The sequence below is a fragment of the Cricetulus griseus genome, chromosome 2, assembly GCF_003668045.3.
Source record: "Cricetulus griseus strain 17A/GY chromosome 2, alternate assembly CriGri-PICRH-1.0, whole genome shotgun sequence".
In the NCBI taxonomy this organism is placed as follows: Eukaryota; Metazoa; Chordata; class Mammalia; order Rodentia; family Cricetidae; genus Cricetulus; species Cricetulus griseus.
In genome coordinates this window covers 456,830,836-456,849,268 of record NC_048595.1, presented here as the reverse complement: position 1 = coordinate 456,849,268, position 18,433 = coordinate 456,830,836, and the positions used below count along the sequence as shown (strand labels likewise).

At 44.8% G+C, this 18,433-nt stretch overlaps 1 protein-coding gene across 4 annotated transcripts in view; it reads left to right on the top strand.

Moving 5' to 3' along the window:
- Nucleotides 1–18,433, top strand: part of Arhgap28 (Rho GTPase activating protein 28) — a 162,213-nt gene that overhangs the window by 27,165 nt on the left and 116,615 nt on the right. The window contains exon 2 of one of the 4 annotated variants that reach the window (XM_027397795.2): nucleotides 16,821–17,282. The exons of the other annotated variants lie outside the window; for them this stretch is intronic. The gene's annotated coding sequence lies outside the window, so the exon portion shown is untranslated. The remainder of the gene's footprint in view (nucleotides 1–16,820; nucleotides 17,283–18,433) is intronic. 4 annotated transcript variants of the gene reach the window in all.

Here is an 18,433-nt window from a genome sequence, read left to right as displayed (position 1 = left end):
CTACTCAGCCATGGTTCGTATTAATCCTCATTACTTCTCTTAGACAGAGACCTTGAGGATAGCCAGATGGGAGTCTCTCCTTCCAGTTACAGGATCACAGTTTGTGGGATTGCTTCAACAGGATGTAAGGCTTTTGTGAAATCCTGGGTCTTCAGAGCCTCATCCAAGAAGCTGAGGGAGAGACAGCCCCCTGCCCTGCAGATTCCACAAGGGCCATCTCAGATTCCACAAAGGACATGCTTACTTCACCCATTGCTTACCAGCCTTTCCTTGGTCCTGTCTGTCTCAATCTTGACCCCTTGAGGTTGTGCTGTTTACATCGGAAGTCATTTGTGGCCTTAGGAAAACCAAGACTCATGCCAGTGTCACAAAGATCCCAGGATCAGAAAAAGCACCAATGGTTAAAACCACATCAGCCGCCAAGTAAGGAGGATTATGGAAAGGGATTCTAGAAATAGAATAGGTTCCAGAGATTTCTCAAGATCAGTTCTGAGACTAGAATTGCAATGTGGTGACAGGACAGGCTTTTCCTTCTCTCAGCCGGATGGTAGACACACAACAATGAAGTCCTTGTTCCTCTTAGCACTCCACTGTAGTCACGGTTCAGGAATGCAGAAGTCAAGCCTCTGAGAAATTAGGTCAGTGTTGTAGAACCAGATGATTTAAAAAAAAAAAAAACTTTATTTGCTCATAGTCATCCTATTTATTTAGTTTGGGGCTCATTGGCAATTTTTTTTAAGATAGGGTCTCACCAGGTAGCTCTGGGGACTGACATGGTGTCAATATATAGACCAGATTGTCCTTGGCATCCCAGAGACTGGCAACCTTTACCATGTCCAGAAGCAATACTATTAATTATGTACCCACTGAGCATTTAAAGTTGACAGTTACACAGAGAAACCCTGTTCAAAAAAAAAAAGTAGATATGTATCCCATTCCCCTTACCTCCCCTCCTCCAATTTTAAAGGGCACAATCTTGCTATATAGTCAGTACTAGGTTTAAATGCTCAATCCCCCTGCCTCAGCTTCCCAAGTTCTAGGATTACTGGTATGTGCCGCTATGCCCAGAAAGTGGGTACTTTTAAATTTTTATAAGGGAAACTATTTGGAGAAATGGGATTGGATTGGTTGGGGCATCCTGTTTAACTGATACTTCAAATATGTGAGTTCTATGGTTTTCTTTCAGTGGGTACTGTGTGTTTCTGAATGTTCAGCAGTTTAGCCTTCAGACATTTCACCCCAAGCAATTATTAGATGTAGTCGTCATAGGTAGTAATTTTATAGATATAGTCTGTGGCATAGATGGCGAAAGAAGTTGCTGGAGATACATGTCTAACCGCAAACCTGACCTCCCTTTTGTCAGTTTCTGGCCTGTATTGATGAATTTGCCCTTCAGGGCTACCCTGATGATTCTGAAATACATGACAAGGTAGATTCCCTGGTTGCAATGACTTCTTCGTTCTCCATATCTGTTTAATTCAGACATGATCATTTGTGTTAGAGAACAAGATAGCCACAAACTGGGAAGAAATGACTTAAAAAAATTATTGGGAAGTGAAGTGTATCAGTTATTCTTGGTCACATCACTCTGACACTGTAATTACTTTTCTTAATCTTTAGTGACATTCACTTCTTTCTATTAAGTGTATGTTTTCAGTGCTTGCTACAGTTCCACATATATCCAGGTGACTTTTATAGAGAGCCCTGTAATGACATGTCATTATCACAGTGATTTTAAACCCATCTTTGGGTGACCATGGCCATTTAGTGTTACTAAATCATAATTCAAGAAGAGAAATTAATGATAACCATTTTTTAAACAGCTACTAAGTCAGAATAAGTTTAAATGCTAAGATCCTGGATAAGAAAGGAAACATTGTCCTACTGCATCTCACTAAGCTAGCAAGAGGAGGTGGGTTATCTCTCTCGTTGGAATCCACTACCCCTCACTGGAATCCACTGCTCCTCACTGGAATCCACTGCCCCCTCACTGGAATTCACTGCCCCTCACTGGAATCCACTGCTCCTCACTGGAATCCACTACCCCTCACTGGAATCCACTGCTCCTCACTGGAATCCACTACCCCTCACTGGAATCCACTGCCCCCTCACTGGAATCCACTGCTCCTCACTGGAACCCACTACCCCTCACTGGAACCCACTGCCCCCTCACTGGAATCCACTACCCCTCACTGGAATCCACTGCCCCCTCACTGGAATCCACTACCCCCTCACGGGAATCCACTGCTCCTCACTGGAATCCACAGCTCCCTTACTGGAATCCACTGCTCCTCACTGGAATCCACTGCCCCCTCATTGGAATCCACTGCTCCTCACTGGAACCCACTACCCCTCACTGGAACCCACTGCCCCCTCACTGGAATCCACTGCTCCTCACTGGAATCCACTGCCCCCTCACTGGAATCCACTACCCCCTCACGGGAATCCACTGCTCCTCACTGGAATCCACAGCTCCCTTACTGGAATCCACTGCTCCTCACTGGAATCCACTGCCCCCTCATTGGAATCCACTGCCCCCTCACTGGAATCCACTGCCCCCTCACTGGAATCCACTGCTCCTCACTGGAATCCACTGCCCCCTCACTGGAATCCACTGCTCCTCACTGGAACCCACTGCCCCCTCACTGGAATCCACTGCCCCCTCATTGGAATCCACTGCTCCTCACTGGAATCCACTGCCCCTCACTGGAATCCACTGCCCCCTCACTGGAATCTACAGCCTCCTCACTGGAATCCACTGCCCCTCACTGCAATCCACTGCCCCCTCACTGGAATCCACTGCTCCTCACTGGAATCCACTGCCCCTCACTGGAATCCACTGCCCCTCACTGGAATCCACTGCCCCTCACTGGAATCCACTGCCTCCTCACTGGAATCTACAGCCTCCTCACTGGAATGCACTGCCTCCTCACTGGAGTCCACTGCCGCTCACTGGAATTCAATGCCTGTGTGAACAGCTTCTGGGACTGGCTTTTAACCATGTCCTTCGGCAGCTCTAACTTTGTCATGGGTCTAGAACAATGCCATGTGATCTGCTCCAGGACACCTGTGATCCTCTGTGATACAGAGATGTGCAGCAGGGATTTCCTCCCTTTCAACTGCAGGCCAGTTTCCCAAAGACCTCCCTAAACAACTTTGATGAGTGAGTCTCAGTGGTAGGGAGCTAATTTGCTAGGTAACTTTGCATGTAGACAATATGTCTGAATGACTATTTCATCTTAGCACGAGGAGCTCAGGGGTTTGAGTAAAAGGGCCAAAAGAAGGCAGATTTTTCAGAAATTAGAAGAGATATGAAAATTTAGGGCTTTGAAGGCAGGTGCAGAATGGGAGAAGCCTGATAGGATAGGAAACCTCATTTTTAAGAAGCCACAGTGGAACCTTCAAGGGGACAAAGAGAGAAATTAATGATGAACGCCATTCTTTATCAGCTGTCAAATCAGGATAAGGTTAAATGCTTAGGTTGGTGACTGTTATTAGGTGGGTGATTATAGACTAGAAGGTATTAGAGGAGAAGACACAGTGAGTTAGTTAAAGGACGACAGAGAAATGAGGTGTTTGAAGGCAGGAAAAAGCAAAGTAATGAGAAATGGGGGAAGGTACCATGTAGTTCCTGATAGTGTAGAAACTGGCTTTAAAACTGGCTGTCTTAGTCAGGGTTTCTATTGTTGTAAAAAGACACCATGACCATGGCAATTCTTATGAAGGGAGACGTTTAATTGTGGTGGATGGTTTACAGTTTCAGAGGTTCGGTTCATTGTCATCATGGCCACCTTAAGGTGCCTTAGGGAGGGCAGGTTTCCCAGAGACTGCCCAGAAAACACCCTCCCTCCAGCTTTTTGCAGAAAATGTGACCTGTTTAATGTTCATGGTTGAGAAATAGTATTGCTTTAACAGTGTAGAAACCAGATAGTGGAATAAGCAATTTTTCTTTAATGTGGTAATGTCTAGGAGAAGAAAACCCTACTCATCTTCCTTTGAGATGCAGACGGATGTTGAGGTAGTGTTTAAAGATGGGAAGGGAAATGAAAGAAACCCAGCAGAAGCAAAAATGTGTCTGGAAAGTGTGTCTGAGGCAGAGATTGACAGAGCCATGGCCAGCGTTATGTGTTGGAACATGCTTGAATGGTGTGTTATGGAAATATTTGGGCCATTCATTGCAAAGCTTGTATATGTAGTTATCTTGAGATTGTTAATGTATAGGGAAATACAATTTCTACCGATTTGGTAAGAGATGGTATCCCAGCTTCTGACTTCCTGTCCCCTGCGGTAAGGAGTAGGCAGGTTATGGTGTGGAGAATTCCCAAAGTACTGTGACCTCTTTTATCGCTCTGCCCATCTCTCTGCCCTTCCCAGCTGGTGGGACCCGTGACCTCAGAGGCACATAGATTATCCATATTGTTCAGTTTTCACCACCATTGGGCAGTTTGTTAATTGCCAGAAACTTGATGAAGGATTTGTTAGGCAAAGCTGGAATAAACCAAGCTTTTTGAAAAGAGAGGCTTAAATATAAGTAAGGGAACTCTGCTTTCCATTTAGGACATCCAATTGCTGGTCAAGAAAAGATTAAGTGTAGACAGGACATTTGTCACTTGGATCTTTTCTATACTCCCTCTAAAGTTGGGGTGACATCTTTGTCTGTGTTCCTTACTGCTTTATTGTTTAAATTGTACAAATTTTTACCATGCTAAACAAAGCATTGTTTGCTTGATTTGAAAAAACAAAACAAACTTAACCTTTATTTTTACGTGCATGGATGTTGTCTGTATGTATGTCTGCGTACCATATGCATGCAGTGCCCATAGGGGCCAGAAGAGGGCGTAAGATCATAAGGGACTGGGGTTCTAGATGGTTGTGAGCCACCACGTGGGTGCTGGGAATGGAACCTGGATCCTCTAGAAGATCCTCTACTGAGCCATCTCTCCATCCCAGTCAGGTGATTTAAAAAAGCAAACAAAAACATAACGTTAGAACTTGAGCTTGGCACCTTGAAATTTTAATGATTTTAAATAAGCAAGAAATGTTCATAGCATAACATTTTTGAGTGAGTCAAAATAAGCTGTATAGTATAAACTCAGCAGAGCAGGCCATAAATATAGGAATTACAGTCGAAAACATAGTGGATGAAAGGAAGCCAAAATCTGAGCACTTCCATACTCTGTTTCATCTTGAAAACGGCAAGTTAGGGGATAAAGGAAAAAGAATCTCCTCTTGAGCTGCAGAGTTCTCCTAATACACCCTGACTTCATGTCTCAGCCCAGCTTGTCTGTGTCAACTTCCCACTGTGCTTACAGGCACTCTGCTGTGCCCACAGGTGCTTATGTCTTCTCTGCAAGGCAATTTGTTAAGACTGGAATCAGGACTTTGTTTGGTGGGAGAAGGTCAGGCTAATTGTTGGTGATTTTCTTGGTCAAGGGGCATCTAGATGTAATCAAGAATTTTAGAGGTTTCAAAGGAATTCCTCCTGATCCACAGGCTCACAGGAGGGAGGAGTACCCCATAAAGACTCCTGGGTGGGATTGTGCCCTAACTGTGCTTGCCTAGGTAAACTTACACTAAACTAACAGAGTGCAAGGAATGTCCACACATTTGAGAGAACTGATGTAAACGGATGTTTTCTCTTTTAGAGACGTGGGGAAACTCTAAAGTTCCTTGGCCCACAGTTTGCAAATGTATTTTTTTCCATTGTCCAAACTTTAAAACATCAGATGTCATTCTTTGGTTAAAAACAAAAGTCACATAGCTCCTAAGGTGAGAGGGCTATTCAAGCCCTCCTCTCCTTTGCAGCCCACCAGGGAAGAAACTCAGAATTCAGGAGTACCTTGTGAAACTGTGCTTCTATACTGAATTAAAGGGAAAAAACAAAACCAAACCAAACAAAAAACAGCCCAAACCAGTAAAATAACTGAACGTTGAATGTCTGATATCTGTGGCTTTTTGTTTTTAGAAAAAGTTTTTCTACTGACTTTTTTTTTTTTAAACAACACTTTCTAAAAGTCATTGTTAAGTCATTAGTCCTTCAACATGGGAAGAATTGCTTCCTGGAAAAACGGATTCCTTTGGTAAAGCAATAGTTAGTGATTTAAAATTCATTATTAGCCTCAGCTTTCTTATCTCAGTGTAGCCACTGCGACCAAATGGATTTCCCGTCTCCCTCCACAGTGTTGCTGCCACGTCCTCCTCTAATCTTTAATTCATAGGAGAGATTTGTTACAGCGGCTCTGGTAGGTGACTAACAAGGACATAGTGCTGAAATGGGCCCCCCTTCCTCCAGATTCATATCACATTACTGAATTGTGTGGCGTGTCACGCAGAATGAGTGTTCAGGGACTCGATGTCATACTAGGGGTCCTTAGAGGATGGGGCAGTGACACCATGGGGTTATACAGTAATCTTTTGTATGAAGTTGTGATTCGGACTCTGAAGTGCCTGTAAGACACACATGGAAAAAGTACACACACTCAACAGTTCCATTCGTGTACTGTACAAAAGTAGACAAAACTATTCAGTGCTGTCACAGGTCAGGAGCGTGGTGTTCTAGAGGGAAGGAGTCTGGTGGGGGCAAGTTAGCTTAACATGGCAGAGGACGTAGAAGTGTAGCAGTTAGTCTTGATTTCAGTGTTGCTTCACAGGTGTGCCCTGCGTGTCACCTAGCCTTCCCGATAGCCTGAACTTCTGTGATGTGTGTTGTGTTAAAGTGATGTTTTCAAGGCAGGGATGTTAGTAAATAATATATTAAGGGGGTCTTGGACCCTCACTCAGCTATGGTTGGAGGCAGTGCTCCAGGGCAGACATCGACCCCAGGCGTTGGGCTCTGGCTGTGGTGGCAAGAGGAGGCGGTGTTAGTGAAAGACAAGGGTTGTCACTGCCCTTAGCTACAGCACAAAACTGGGCTCCTGTGCCCCGGCTCAGCCACCAACCTGCCAGCCTTGTCATAATCTGCTCATATGTGTGGGTGAGGCTCAAAGAGAGACAGGCTGGGCCAGTTGTCAGTGGTGGGTTGAGAAGTGAAGCCAATGGATCACGCACTCTTGCAATCTAACCGCCCCCAAATATGTATCTGCTTTCTTTCTCCCCCTTTTAAGTCCCCCATCAAGTTGGCTGTGGCTTTTAACATGGGCTTTGCAATTAGGAAATCTTGTTTCTCCTTCCAGCTTTGCTGCTTGTGAGCCTTTGACCAAGCTGTGTGATCTTGTAAGGCTCACCCTCCTCACTGTAGAAAGCTGCACACTAGTGTCTGTGCACACATGCTTCTGTGTGTGCGTATGCATGTGTAACTCTGCGTGTGTACCTCTGTGTGTGTACCTCTTTGTGTGCACCTCTGTGTGTGCACCTCTGTGTGTGCACCTCTGCGTGTGCACGTATGCATGTGTACCTCTGCGTGTGTACCTTTGCGTGTGTGCCTCTGTGTGTGCGTGTATGCATGTGTACCTCTGTGTGTGCACCTGTGTGTGCGTGTATGCATGTGTACCTCTGCGTGTGTACCTCTGCGTGTGTGCGTATGCATGTGCATGTATGCGTGTGTTCTCACAACAGGGAGTGTTTCACAAGCCCAGCGGGTCTCAGGCTGCAGTGGTGTCCTGGTACTTCCATGGTTCCTCAGACTCATGAAGTCCAGTTTTGACCTGATCTCTTATCTTCCAGCAGCCCAGGGGCCACTCTCGAACCCCACCCCATCCCCGACCCATCGTCATGTGTCCACTGATGAGCTTTCTAAGGCACATGGTTGCCTTGCATCTCCACGACGCAGCTCAAGCTGTCAGCTCTGTCTGCTCATCTTGCTTCACGTGCATCCCACATGCTCGCCTTGCTCCGTCAACTCCTTGTCATGCACACAGGGACTTTTCTAAAAATTTAGGTTCAATCATGCCACACGTTCATTCTGCTTGAAATTCTACAATGGTTTCCGTTTCCCTTAGGGTAACTCCAGCTGCTTAATATTTCATCCCATCTTTAAAGCCTTCGGGGCCTGTTTGCTTTCACTGCCCTTGCTGGCTTCAACTTGTGCCATGAATGCTTTGGAAAGGAGTTTAATGATGTTTGGTTTCAACACTGTGCCGTCATCTTTCAGCTGCAAGGGCATTTCATCTGCCAGACACAGTCACTTTCTTTGTGGCTTTCCCTGCCCTCCCTGTGTGGTGGGGCACATGGGATGCCCACAGCACTCATATGTTGAGACTTCGATGCCCAGTACCCCACCAGGCTGGCTGTATTTAAAGATGGGGTCTTTAGAGAACTAGTGAGACCTAGTCCAATAGGTCGGTGTTCTTAACGTACATCAGGACATTCTGATTTACAGAAGGAAGGCAATATGTTGCCAAAAGAAGAAGGCTCCTTGGTGACCAAGGAAAGAGGCCTGCGTGAGACCAAATCTATAGCTTTTTGTACCTTCATCTTTGAATTCCACCTTTCTGAAACTTCAAAAAGATGTCAAAGCTTAAGCTACTCAGTCTGATTTTTCTGGTTGTAGGAAACAGGCTTCTAAGCTTGAGCCTCTTTGAGTCGTTGACACTGACACGCTGCAGCAAATTCACTTTCATTATTCAGAACTGAACTTGGAAGTCATTTTTCCCTAGAACCCTCACTGAGTTAAGCCAAGTGCCTTTCTGAGTGCCAAAGATAATGCCAGGGCCTGTTCTCAACATTTATGCCATCCTATTTAATTCACATATTTTTATAATGGAGACAATTCTTTCATTCTAAATCTACTGATTCTAAAACTGATGTCAAGAAGCATCCCCAGTGTACTATCACATACAGACGGCCGCCGTCGCTCTGTCTGGAGTCCCACCTGTCAGGGTAGAGTATTCTAGTACCAGAGTTTGACTTCAGAGAAGCCAGCCGCATCCATCACCTGACCGTACTGTGAACTTTTCCATTTTCTTCCTGGCAAGTCTCTAAGCCCCATGAGCAAAGTCTGTGGGTGGATTTTATTTCCTCTCTCCTGTTGGTCAATTTCCAGCCCATGCAGCCCACAAATACTGCTAATGTTCTTCCTCCAGTACTGAGGCCGGGGGCTCAAGGCCCTGCCAGCAGGGGGACATAAGGGAGAAGGGCAGCTAGGGCTCGCAGTGAGCACAACAGTTCTGATCCACACACTTCCTGACCCCCACAGCTTCCATGTTTCAGTGTAATATGAGATTAGAGTGGGCAAGTGTTAACTCGGAGAAATAATCACCAAGGGAAACACCAGATCCAGCCTGAGTCCCCGAAGTCAGGCTGACCCCCTCTCGACAGTCATGACATACCACAACCTGAAAGCAGCAGCCAGGCTGGCTCTGTCATGACTGTCATGATATACCACAACCTGAAAGCCTCAGAGGTGTGGACACATGGGTGATGCAATCTAGCCAAGCACCTTTTAAGTTAAATTGTTCTTGGAAGGAGTCCTCGTAGATGCTAAGGAATGAGATGGGATGACCTGGGTGAACAGTCCAAATCCTGAATGGATTGATGTCTGGGAGAAAAACAACCAACTGGCAGCTTGGTTTCTAGGATTTCCTAGGCACTCCTTATAATCCAAGGTTCCTGGATTTCAGTGCATTAGCCCATTTCTCTATTCCAGGATCCCAGAACCCAACAAAAGGTGGGCTGAGCCACAGCAGATATAGTTATTGAGCCCTCCAACTGTGTTCCAAAATAAGCCCTTCCTTAAGCTGTTTTTCTCAGAAATGAGAAGAGTTAACTAGCACAGCAATCTTTGGGAGAAAGAGCAATCTCAGAGTTACCAAGAAAAATCCACTCTCAAATTACATTGCAAAACCATAGTAACAAAAACTGCATGGTCCTGGTGCAAAAACTGACATGTAGGCCAATTTAATAAAATGCAACATCTGCGAATAAACCCATATTGCTGTAGCCACCTAACTTTGACAGACATGTCAAAAATGTGTATTGGAAGAAACCAAAGCCTGTTGAGTGTTGCTGGGAAAGCTGGGTTTCCATACATATAAGACTAAACCAGATCTGACACAATTATCAATTTAAAATTTATCAAAGACCTTAGTATAAAACCTGAAGCTCTAAAACTGCTAGAGAAACCTATAAACCAGTCTTTCAAGATACAGGCATAGGCGAGGACTTTCTGCACAGGACAGCAGTATCCAGGAACGAATCCCAAGAATTGACAACAGGGATCTTGTGAAATTAAAGGCTTCAGCACAGCAAAGGAAACACAAGGCAGTCTACAGAATGCAAGGAAATCTTTAAATCTTTGTCAACTACACATCAGCAGAGGATTAGTATCCAGACCCATAATGAACTTTAGTATCCAGAACTATGAGGAACTGCAAAACTCAAGCCCATTAAACAAATTGATCATTTACTAGGGGTGGTAATGAGACAAGTAGAAAACTCACAAAAGAGGAAACACAAATGCTGTCTCACTGGGAAAAGCTACTTTGAAGAGAAGGTGACATCAAACGCTGGCAAGAATGTTGCAAAAGAGTAACTCTTCGAGAGCTTGTTTGGAGGTTCTAGCAGGGGAGCGCAGCTACTCGTATACCCTTGACCCTTGACCGAAGACGGGTCCTCCATGTTTGCATGACAAACACTTTTACCCACTGAGACATCTCAGGCACATATACACACACCTATAAATACATGGATACATGAGTGTGTGTGTATGTTTATGTGTGTGTGTGTGTGTGTGTGTGTGTGTGTGTGTGTGTGTGTGTGTGTAGTTGTTTTTGACAGGATCTCTCTATGGAGCACTGGGCTAGCCTCCCAACTTTCTGTGATTTTTCTGCCTCTATCAAATGCTGGGATTGTGGGTTTGCACTACCATGCCCAGTCTCAGACTGGCTTCAAACTTGTGGCAGTCCTGTCTCTTCCTCCAGAGTGCAGAGATTATATGCATGTAACACCACAAACAGCACTTTTTTTTTTTTTTGAGACAGGATCTTGATATATGTAGCTAAGGCTGGCCTTGAACTTTCAACCATCCTCCCTTAGCCTCTGGAGTGCCAGGTTTATGGGTATGTGTTCTGGGAAAATAGACTTAACAGCATGGGTAGAAATTGGGCATGTCGGAGAACACCTGTAATCCTGGATGGTAGAAGCAGGAGAGTCAGAACCTCAAGACTGGGCTGGCAAGTTGGCTCAATGAGTAAAGACATTTGCCATCAAGCCTGACAATCGGAACTTGGTCCCTGGGACCCATGAGCCATAGCACATGTGCACTCCAACAAAACTAATGAATAAATAATGAATAAACAAAAATAATGAAAAAGAGTAACTCTTGCATACTTCTGATAGCAATGTAAATTTGTGCAGGCACTATGAAAAATGGCTATTTGTAAGACATAGAGAGAGTGAGCCATCATGCGAGCCATCTTATCACCCCTGGGTGTATACCCCTGGGTATCTTAGGTCAACTCCATAGAGATGGCTGTTCCTCCATGATGGTTGGTTCTCCATTCACAGTACCCAGGAAATAACTGTCCTAGATATCCATCAACAGACACAGAAAATGTGGTATACACAGTGGAATTTTATTCAGCCATAGAGAAAATTAAATCTTGATATTCATAAGAAAAATCATGTTAACCGAAACAAGGCAGGTGGGAAGACAAATGCCACATTTTCTCTTGTGTGCAGAACCTAGATTCAAATGAAGTAGGGGCTGCAGATGTGGCTCAGTTGGCACAGCGCTTGCCTGGCATATGAAAAACTCTGGGTTCTGTCCCCAAAAGACATGAGCTGGGTGTATGGGAGAGTTCAAAATCATGTTCAGTGGCCTAGTGAGTTTAGGGCTAGCCTGGCACACATGAGACCCTGTCTCAGAAGTAAAGCTAGGTAAGTAAAATGAATGAATAGAATGATTGTGTGTGTGTGTGTGTGTGTGTGTGTGTGTGTGTGTGTGTGTGTGTGGGTTCATTAGAACCCACACACATGTGATAAGGCTAGAAAAAGGATCCAGAGAGAAGAGGGAGAGCTGTGAAGGGATCAGGGAATGAAGGGGGAATGGAAACCATGGCGTGAGAGCAGGCATGGAAGAGAAGGAAGCGGCCATAGGGCTTCTGGGGCCACAGCAGAGAAAGGTGGGGACGGGGTGAGTTAGCACAGAGGCAATGAAAATATGATATGAAACCTGCTTGTTTGCTAACTTAATAATTAAAAAATACCAGTGAGCTGCATCTGATACTAAGTGTTTTGTAAGTGAGTGGTGAAGGCACCAGGTGAGATTTCTAATAATATCTGGATGATGTTTTAAAAAATAATTGAAGAGAGAGGAGAGAGAAAGAGAGAGAGAGAGAGAGAGAGAGAGAGAGAGAGAGAGAGAGAGAATATATGAATGTATGTCTGTTGAAGGCTGACTTTAGAGCCGTGTACATGCAAAACATGTATTCTTACCATGGGGTGACATCCCAACCCCTGAGGGGGAAAAAGTGAAATATTTAGAAAATCATCATAAATTTTAAATTCAATATTTATGGAGAAGTGCATGTCATGCCCAATATAGTTCTATACTGAATACAGTGGAGACATACATATTTGAGTCTGTTTCCTATATAGAAACACCAGTAATTACTAATTCCATTAATGTGGTGTATACTACCTTAGTACTTTTATATCTGCATTAATAAAATAGCAATTTAGGAAATGGCCCTTTTCCCAATGGGCGAGTGTGCACTTCTCTCTGAATAGCATTGCTAAGTGGACTTTTGGTGTCCCTGTCAGGGCACAGGACATTGGTGGATTAACCACTAGGAAGTTTGGTCAGGAAAACAAAGTCCCTAGACTGTTGCTGCTTTAGACACAAAGTGCATTTGACTTAGGGAAACTGTTCCAGACAAAATGGAAGCTCTCGAGTGTGAACTTTGTAAAAGAATGTCCTCTCATTTCTTAAAACCCAGAAGAACTCGACCTACTTTCCACAAGTACATATGCAATAGAGGAACTGAATTTCTAGCTTAATTTACATACAAATTTAGTAGCTTCTTAGAGAAGGAATTTAATAATTTCTCACACTTACCTTCCCCAGACATTAATTCTCTTGTGTTTCCCCAGAATATATACATACCATGTATTTCTTTATGCTAACCCACACAAAATTGAAGTCATGATCTTTAATAAATTAGTGTTTTAGCAGATGCCTATTAAGCCCGTCACTAATTGCCACGCCCTCTGTTCAGTGCGAAGAATGCAGGGGTACACACAGTGAAGGGGACAGACATGTGATGTTGGTATCCTATATAAGCAAATGAGTAAATGTTCAATTAGCATGTGACGCATTGTAATAAGCCCTTTGGATAAAAATGAAGAAGGGGATAAGGGGATCTGGGAATCAGAGAACTAGGCGAAGGACCATTACAATTTAAAACTCCATAGGGAGGGATTCATCCCAGAAAGGACAGGTGTGTTATGCCTGGAACCGGGGAGGTGAAGTCTTGGGAGTGGGTGCAGCAGGGCAGGATGAGCGAAGATATGGGGGGCAATGGTGAGTCAAATGGTACAAGGCTGGGCATGCCCCCCTTTGTCTAGAAAGTGAACACAGGGCCTCATACATGCTAGGCACATGCTCTATTACTGAGCTCTTCCCAGCCCCATGCTGTTCATACATGCTAGGCACATGCTCTACCACTGAGCTGTTCCCAGCCCCGTGCAGTTCATACATGCTAAGCACATGCTCTATTACTGAGCTCTTCCCAGCCCCATGCAGTTCATACATGCTAGGCACATGCTCTACCACAGAGCTGTTCCCAGCCCCGTGCAGTTCATACATGCTAAGCACATGCTCTATTACTGAGCTCTTCCCAGCCCCGTGCAGTTCATACATGCTAAGCACATGCTCTACCACTGAGCTGTTCCCAGCCCCGTGCAGTTCATACATGCTAAGCACATGCTCTACCACTGAGCTGTTCCCAGCCCCGTGCAGTTCATACATGCTAGGCACATGCTCTACCACAGAGCTGTTCCTTGGGTGCTTGCCTCACGCGTTATACCGACCACTTCTTTTGTGTCAGGAATTCTGTAATGTGCCAAAGATGCCACAGGCTTCTAAACTTGCCCGACATGTGATAGTCTCGTCATATTTCCCAGTGTCTATGTCAGGGGTGGGCAGCACACGTGACAGTCATCCTACAAGACCGCATCTTCTAGTGATGTCACAACTGTCTCAGATTGTGTGAGTCTGCCATGATGTTTGCAACAGCGACAACATCAGCTAACTACACATGTCTCAGGAAGTGTGCCGTCATCAAGGCATGTGTGACCGAGACAAACTTTCACATTCTTTACATTTCTGCAGAGTTTGACATCTTCTAAAGGGGCAAGATGGCCAAGTTCCTATCCATATTGTGTATGGCTTAAAAATAACGAACAAGAACATAAACTGAACATTATATGCTAAATGTACTAGAGTCTCACCATACATATTAGGCTAATATTCACAGCATTACCACCAAGTAGGCATTATTATTCATGTCTGGGGAAACCGAGACCCAGCCAGGTCAGGAACTTGTCCATGTTACATAGTGAATCATCCACATAACTGAGACTTCAGACCCAGGGAATTTTACCTCAGGGGCAGCTCTTGACCTAAGCTAGCCTTTCAAAGAAATGGGATCAGCTCTAAGGAAGACAACCCCCTTGAGGTGAGAGACCGAGACCTGCTGTGAGACAGGCCATGGAGCCTGACAGGCCTGAGGTCACACGCTGACCTCTCCCAGGTGCTTTCCATCACCTCTACCATTCTCTTCTCAGAAACAGGGAGGGTGACCTCACAGGTGCGTGGTCAAGACGTAAAAACTTGGCATGGAACCATCATACATAGCACAGCGCGTTCCCCAGTGTGGATGTATAATCAATACTTGACTTCCCCTTTGGGGGAACATAATTATCATCCAGCGATGATTTTCCTTGGAGGTCTATTTAAAGACAATTCTTTAGCAGGTGGGATTTTTTCCTGTCTTATGAAATGGGCTTAAAGGCCAAGGTTTTGTAGGTAAGTACAGCATCATTTTCTTATTCTCGCGCGCGCTCGCACGCGCGCGTGTGTGTGTGTGTGTGTGTGTGTGTGTGTGTGTGTGATTATTTTTAAAGGAATATTTATTTCTTTTCTCTCTGGGTGATGGAAATCTGTGTGTCAGTGTTGGACACAGCTTTTTCTGGCTTACTTTTTGATGCCCATCTTGGGATGCTGTCGCTATGGTGTTTGCAAACCTGCCTGTATCCTTGCAAGTATGCTTTTGTGTTACTGGTAAGACTTCATTCAACAGAACAGGCAACTGACAAAACACTCACAGAAGAGCCATGATGTTGCTTCATATGCCCTATTATTCCTGAGCATAAACATCACGCTTTGTATATAAAATATTCCCGGAAGCAGAAGACTAAGCAAACGTAAACTCCTGCCATGTGAAAGCAGGGTTCATAATCCGTCCTTGTTATTCTCAGGTTTGGGTAGGGAATGTGATAGCCAGGCGATCTTGGACAAAGTCCTCAAGTTCTCTGTCTTCCTTTCCTCTTGATGATGGTAGCTGCACTCTCATAGAGCAGTGATATTGCTAGTGCAGCAGTTAGAACAGTTGTCTATGGGGACGTCCTTCTGTATATGTGTTTCTCTTATTGGTTGATGAGCAAAACACTGATTGACCAATAGAGGCAGGAAGATAGGCAGGACTAGGAGACGAGGAGAATTCTGGGAAAGGTATGCAGAGAAATACTGCGAGGAGATGCCATCTAGAGACCAGGAAGATAGGATACGCCAGGCGTTCTCTGGTAAGATACAGCCATGTAGAAATACAGAAATTAGTAGTTACAGGTTAATAATTAAGAGAGAGCTAGCCAATAAGAAGCCCTAGCCATTGGCCAAACAGTTTTATAATTAATACAGCGTCCGTGTATTTATTTGGAGCTGAAAGGACTGATGGTTTGTTGTCTTCACTATTTGTTGTGGTTTGACTATGAATCTTGCCCTCTTATGTCATTTATGAAATATGTAGTTCCTAGGTGTTGGTCTTATTTTGGGAGATGGAGCCTAAGGAGAAGTAGGTCATGGGGGACATGTCTGTGAAGCTCATGTCTTGTCCTCACCCTTTCTTTCTGTTCCCTTTCTTTCTGCACCATGAGGTGAAGAATCTCTTGGCCATGCTTCTATTGACAGTGATGTGTGGGGCCAAGCAATGATGAGCTGAGTGAGCCCTCTGACACTCTTAATCCCATAAATCCCCCTTCCTCCTAAGTGTTTTGTGTCAGGTGTTCTGTCCTGAGGAACAGCTGGCACTACATTATTATTCAAGAAGCAGAACTATTTTTTCCTCCCTCCCTCCCTCCCTCCCTCCCTCCCTCCCTCCCTCCCTCCCTCCCTCCGTCATCTCTCTTCCGTCTTTCTTTTTATTAGGGATGATGTCTCATGTGCTCTGGCTGCCTGGAACTGTTTATTTCATTAAGGTTGATTTTGGTCCCCACCTCCTCAAAGCTAGAATGCCAAGTGTATGCTACCACGCCCAGTGTGTATAGTGCTGGGGCCAGAACCTGGGGATTCAAGCACGCTAGGCAGGCATTCTACCAGCTGAGCTACAAACCCAGCCTAGGGCATCCTGGCTGTTTACGTGCCTCAGTGGAAATGTAGACGCCACTTGGGCTTCTTAGGATATGAAACATGAACACTCCATAAAAATAAAAATGGTTTTATTTATTAACAGTCAGGAATTGTCTGTGTTATCAAAAATCAAAGTCCCTTGGGTAGTGTAAGGGACTTGCTTGACTCTTTACTCCTTTGCTCATTGCTCATTTGGGGATGTGGACATGATTTTATGATAAAGGCTGCACCTGTCCATTTCTTTGTTCATTTTCAGAGGAAAAATTATCAAAGACAGATGCTGACGGCATAAGCTGCTGAAGGAAGGCAGTAAAATCAGGCCTTCCTGGAAGTACACGGTCAAAGCAGCTGTCATCCTGAGACTTCATGCTAATCCTTGGCAGGAAGCAACCAGTAGCCAGAGCTGGCTGTTCACAACTCTCTGAAAACGCAGTCTTCTTGCCAGCACGCACTCAAGGCACACACAGTCCCTCCTCACCATCGCTTCCTCTGGCTTTGTTCCGAGCAGCCATATTCTGGGACTGCTGTGTCCAGGAATCCAGAGCCTCCCTTACAGGCTTCTTCACTACCGGAAAAACACCCCGACCCTGGTGTTAAAACCTACTTGAACCCTGTCTGCAGCAGGTGGGGTAATGGCTCAGTAGGTAAAGTGATTGCTGTGTGCACATGAAGACCAGAGTTTGGATGAGGACCAGGATTTGGATCCTATTCACCCTAGGTAAAGCAGGGTATGGTATGCCCATAATCCTGGGGCCAGCGAGGCAGACAGAGCCTGATCCCTGGAGCTCACTAGGGAGCCGGGCTGAGCAAATCCGTGAGCTCCAGGTTCAGTGAGATCATGCAGTGTTTATCTTTCTGTACCTGGTCTCTTTCACATAACCCAGTTCTAGCAACACTGCTTCAGAATAAAAGGCTCCCTTCTTTCTTAAGGCTGTGCTGTCCCCTGTCTCAAATAGGTGCCACTCTTTCTCTAGCCATTCATCAGTTGGTCAACACTGTGGTTGTTTTCGTGTTCTGGCTCTTATGAGTAGAGTCATAATAAACACAGGGGCCATCTCTCTTTACATACTGATTTTACTTCCCCTGGCTGTATGCCCAGGAGTGGGATTTTTTTGGGGTCATATGTTAGTTCTATTTTTAATGTTTTGAAGACTCTCCATACCATCTTGCAAATCAACTATGCTAATTTACAGTACCACCAACACTGTGCAAGTGTTCTGTTTCTTCTACATCCTTGCCAAACTTGTTATCTTTTAGAAAGTTGTCTTGATGAGGGCGGAGAGCACATGCTTCTGGGCTGCCCACTGCTTTGTGTGTGTCTCTAGCCCAGGGCCTGGCACAGTCAGGCACTCAAAATTATTTGTTGAATGAAGGAAACATTTCTTCTATCTCAGGCTGAGCAAGGGCAAGGCAAAGTGTGCTGCATGCTACAGAGTTTGCATCATGTCTTGAGACAAATCAACTCACTATCTCTGCTTCTCCCCATCTCTGTGACCCCGACTTCCTAGCCATGTCACATACAGCTTACTGAAATAATGGCCTTGGTAATTGGTTACACAGCTACAAAAACAGAGTGAGTAAGCAAATTCTGAAATCAGGTTACTGAGGGATCTGATTTCTCTATTTTCTTGACTCCCTTATTTCACAAAGAAGGCATTTTATAGATATAAGACTCACTTAGTTGCTCATTGGAAACTCTCTGGGCTTTTGCTTTATTGGACAAGATAAGTATGTTGCCTTGACATTGAGATCAGACCTTCTACAGTGTGGAAATTGCCTCCAAAGATGAGTCAGGTGATTCAGTTACCACCGTCTGAATCACCGCCCTTGTAGACTTCATCTGCATAAGAACATCTAGTTCTTGTACAA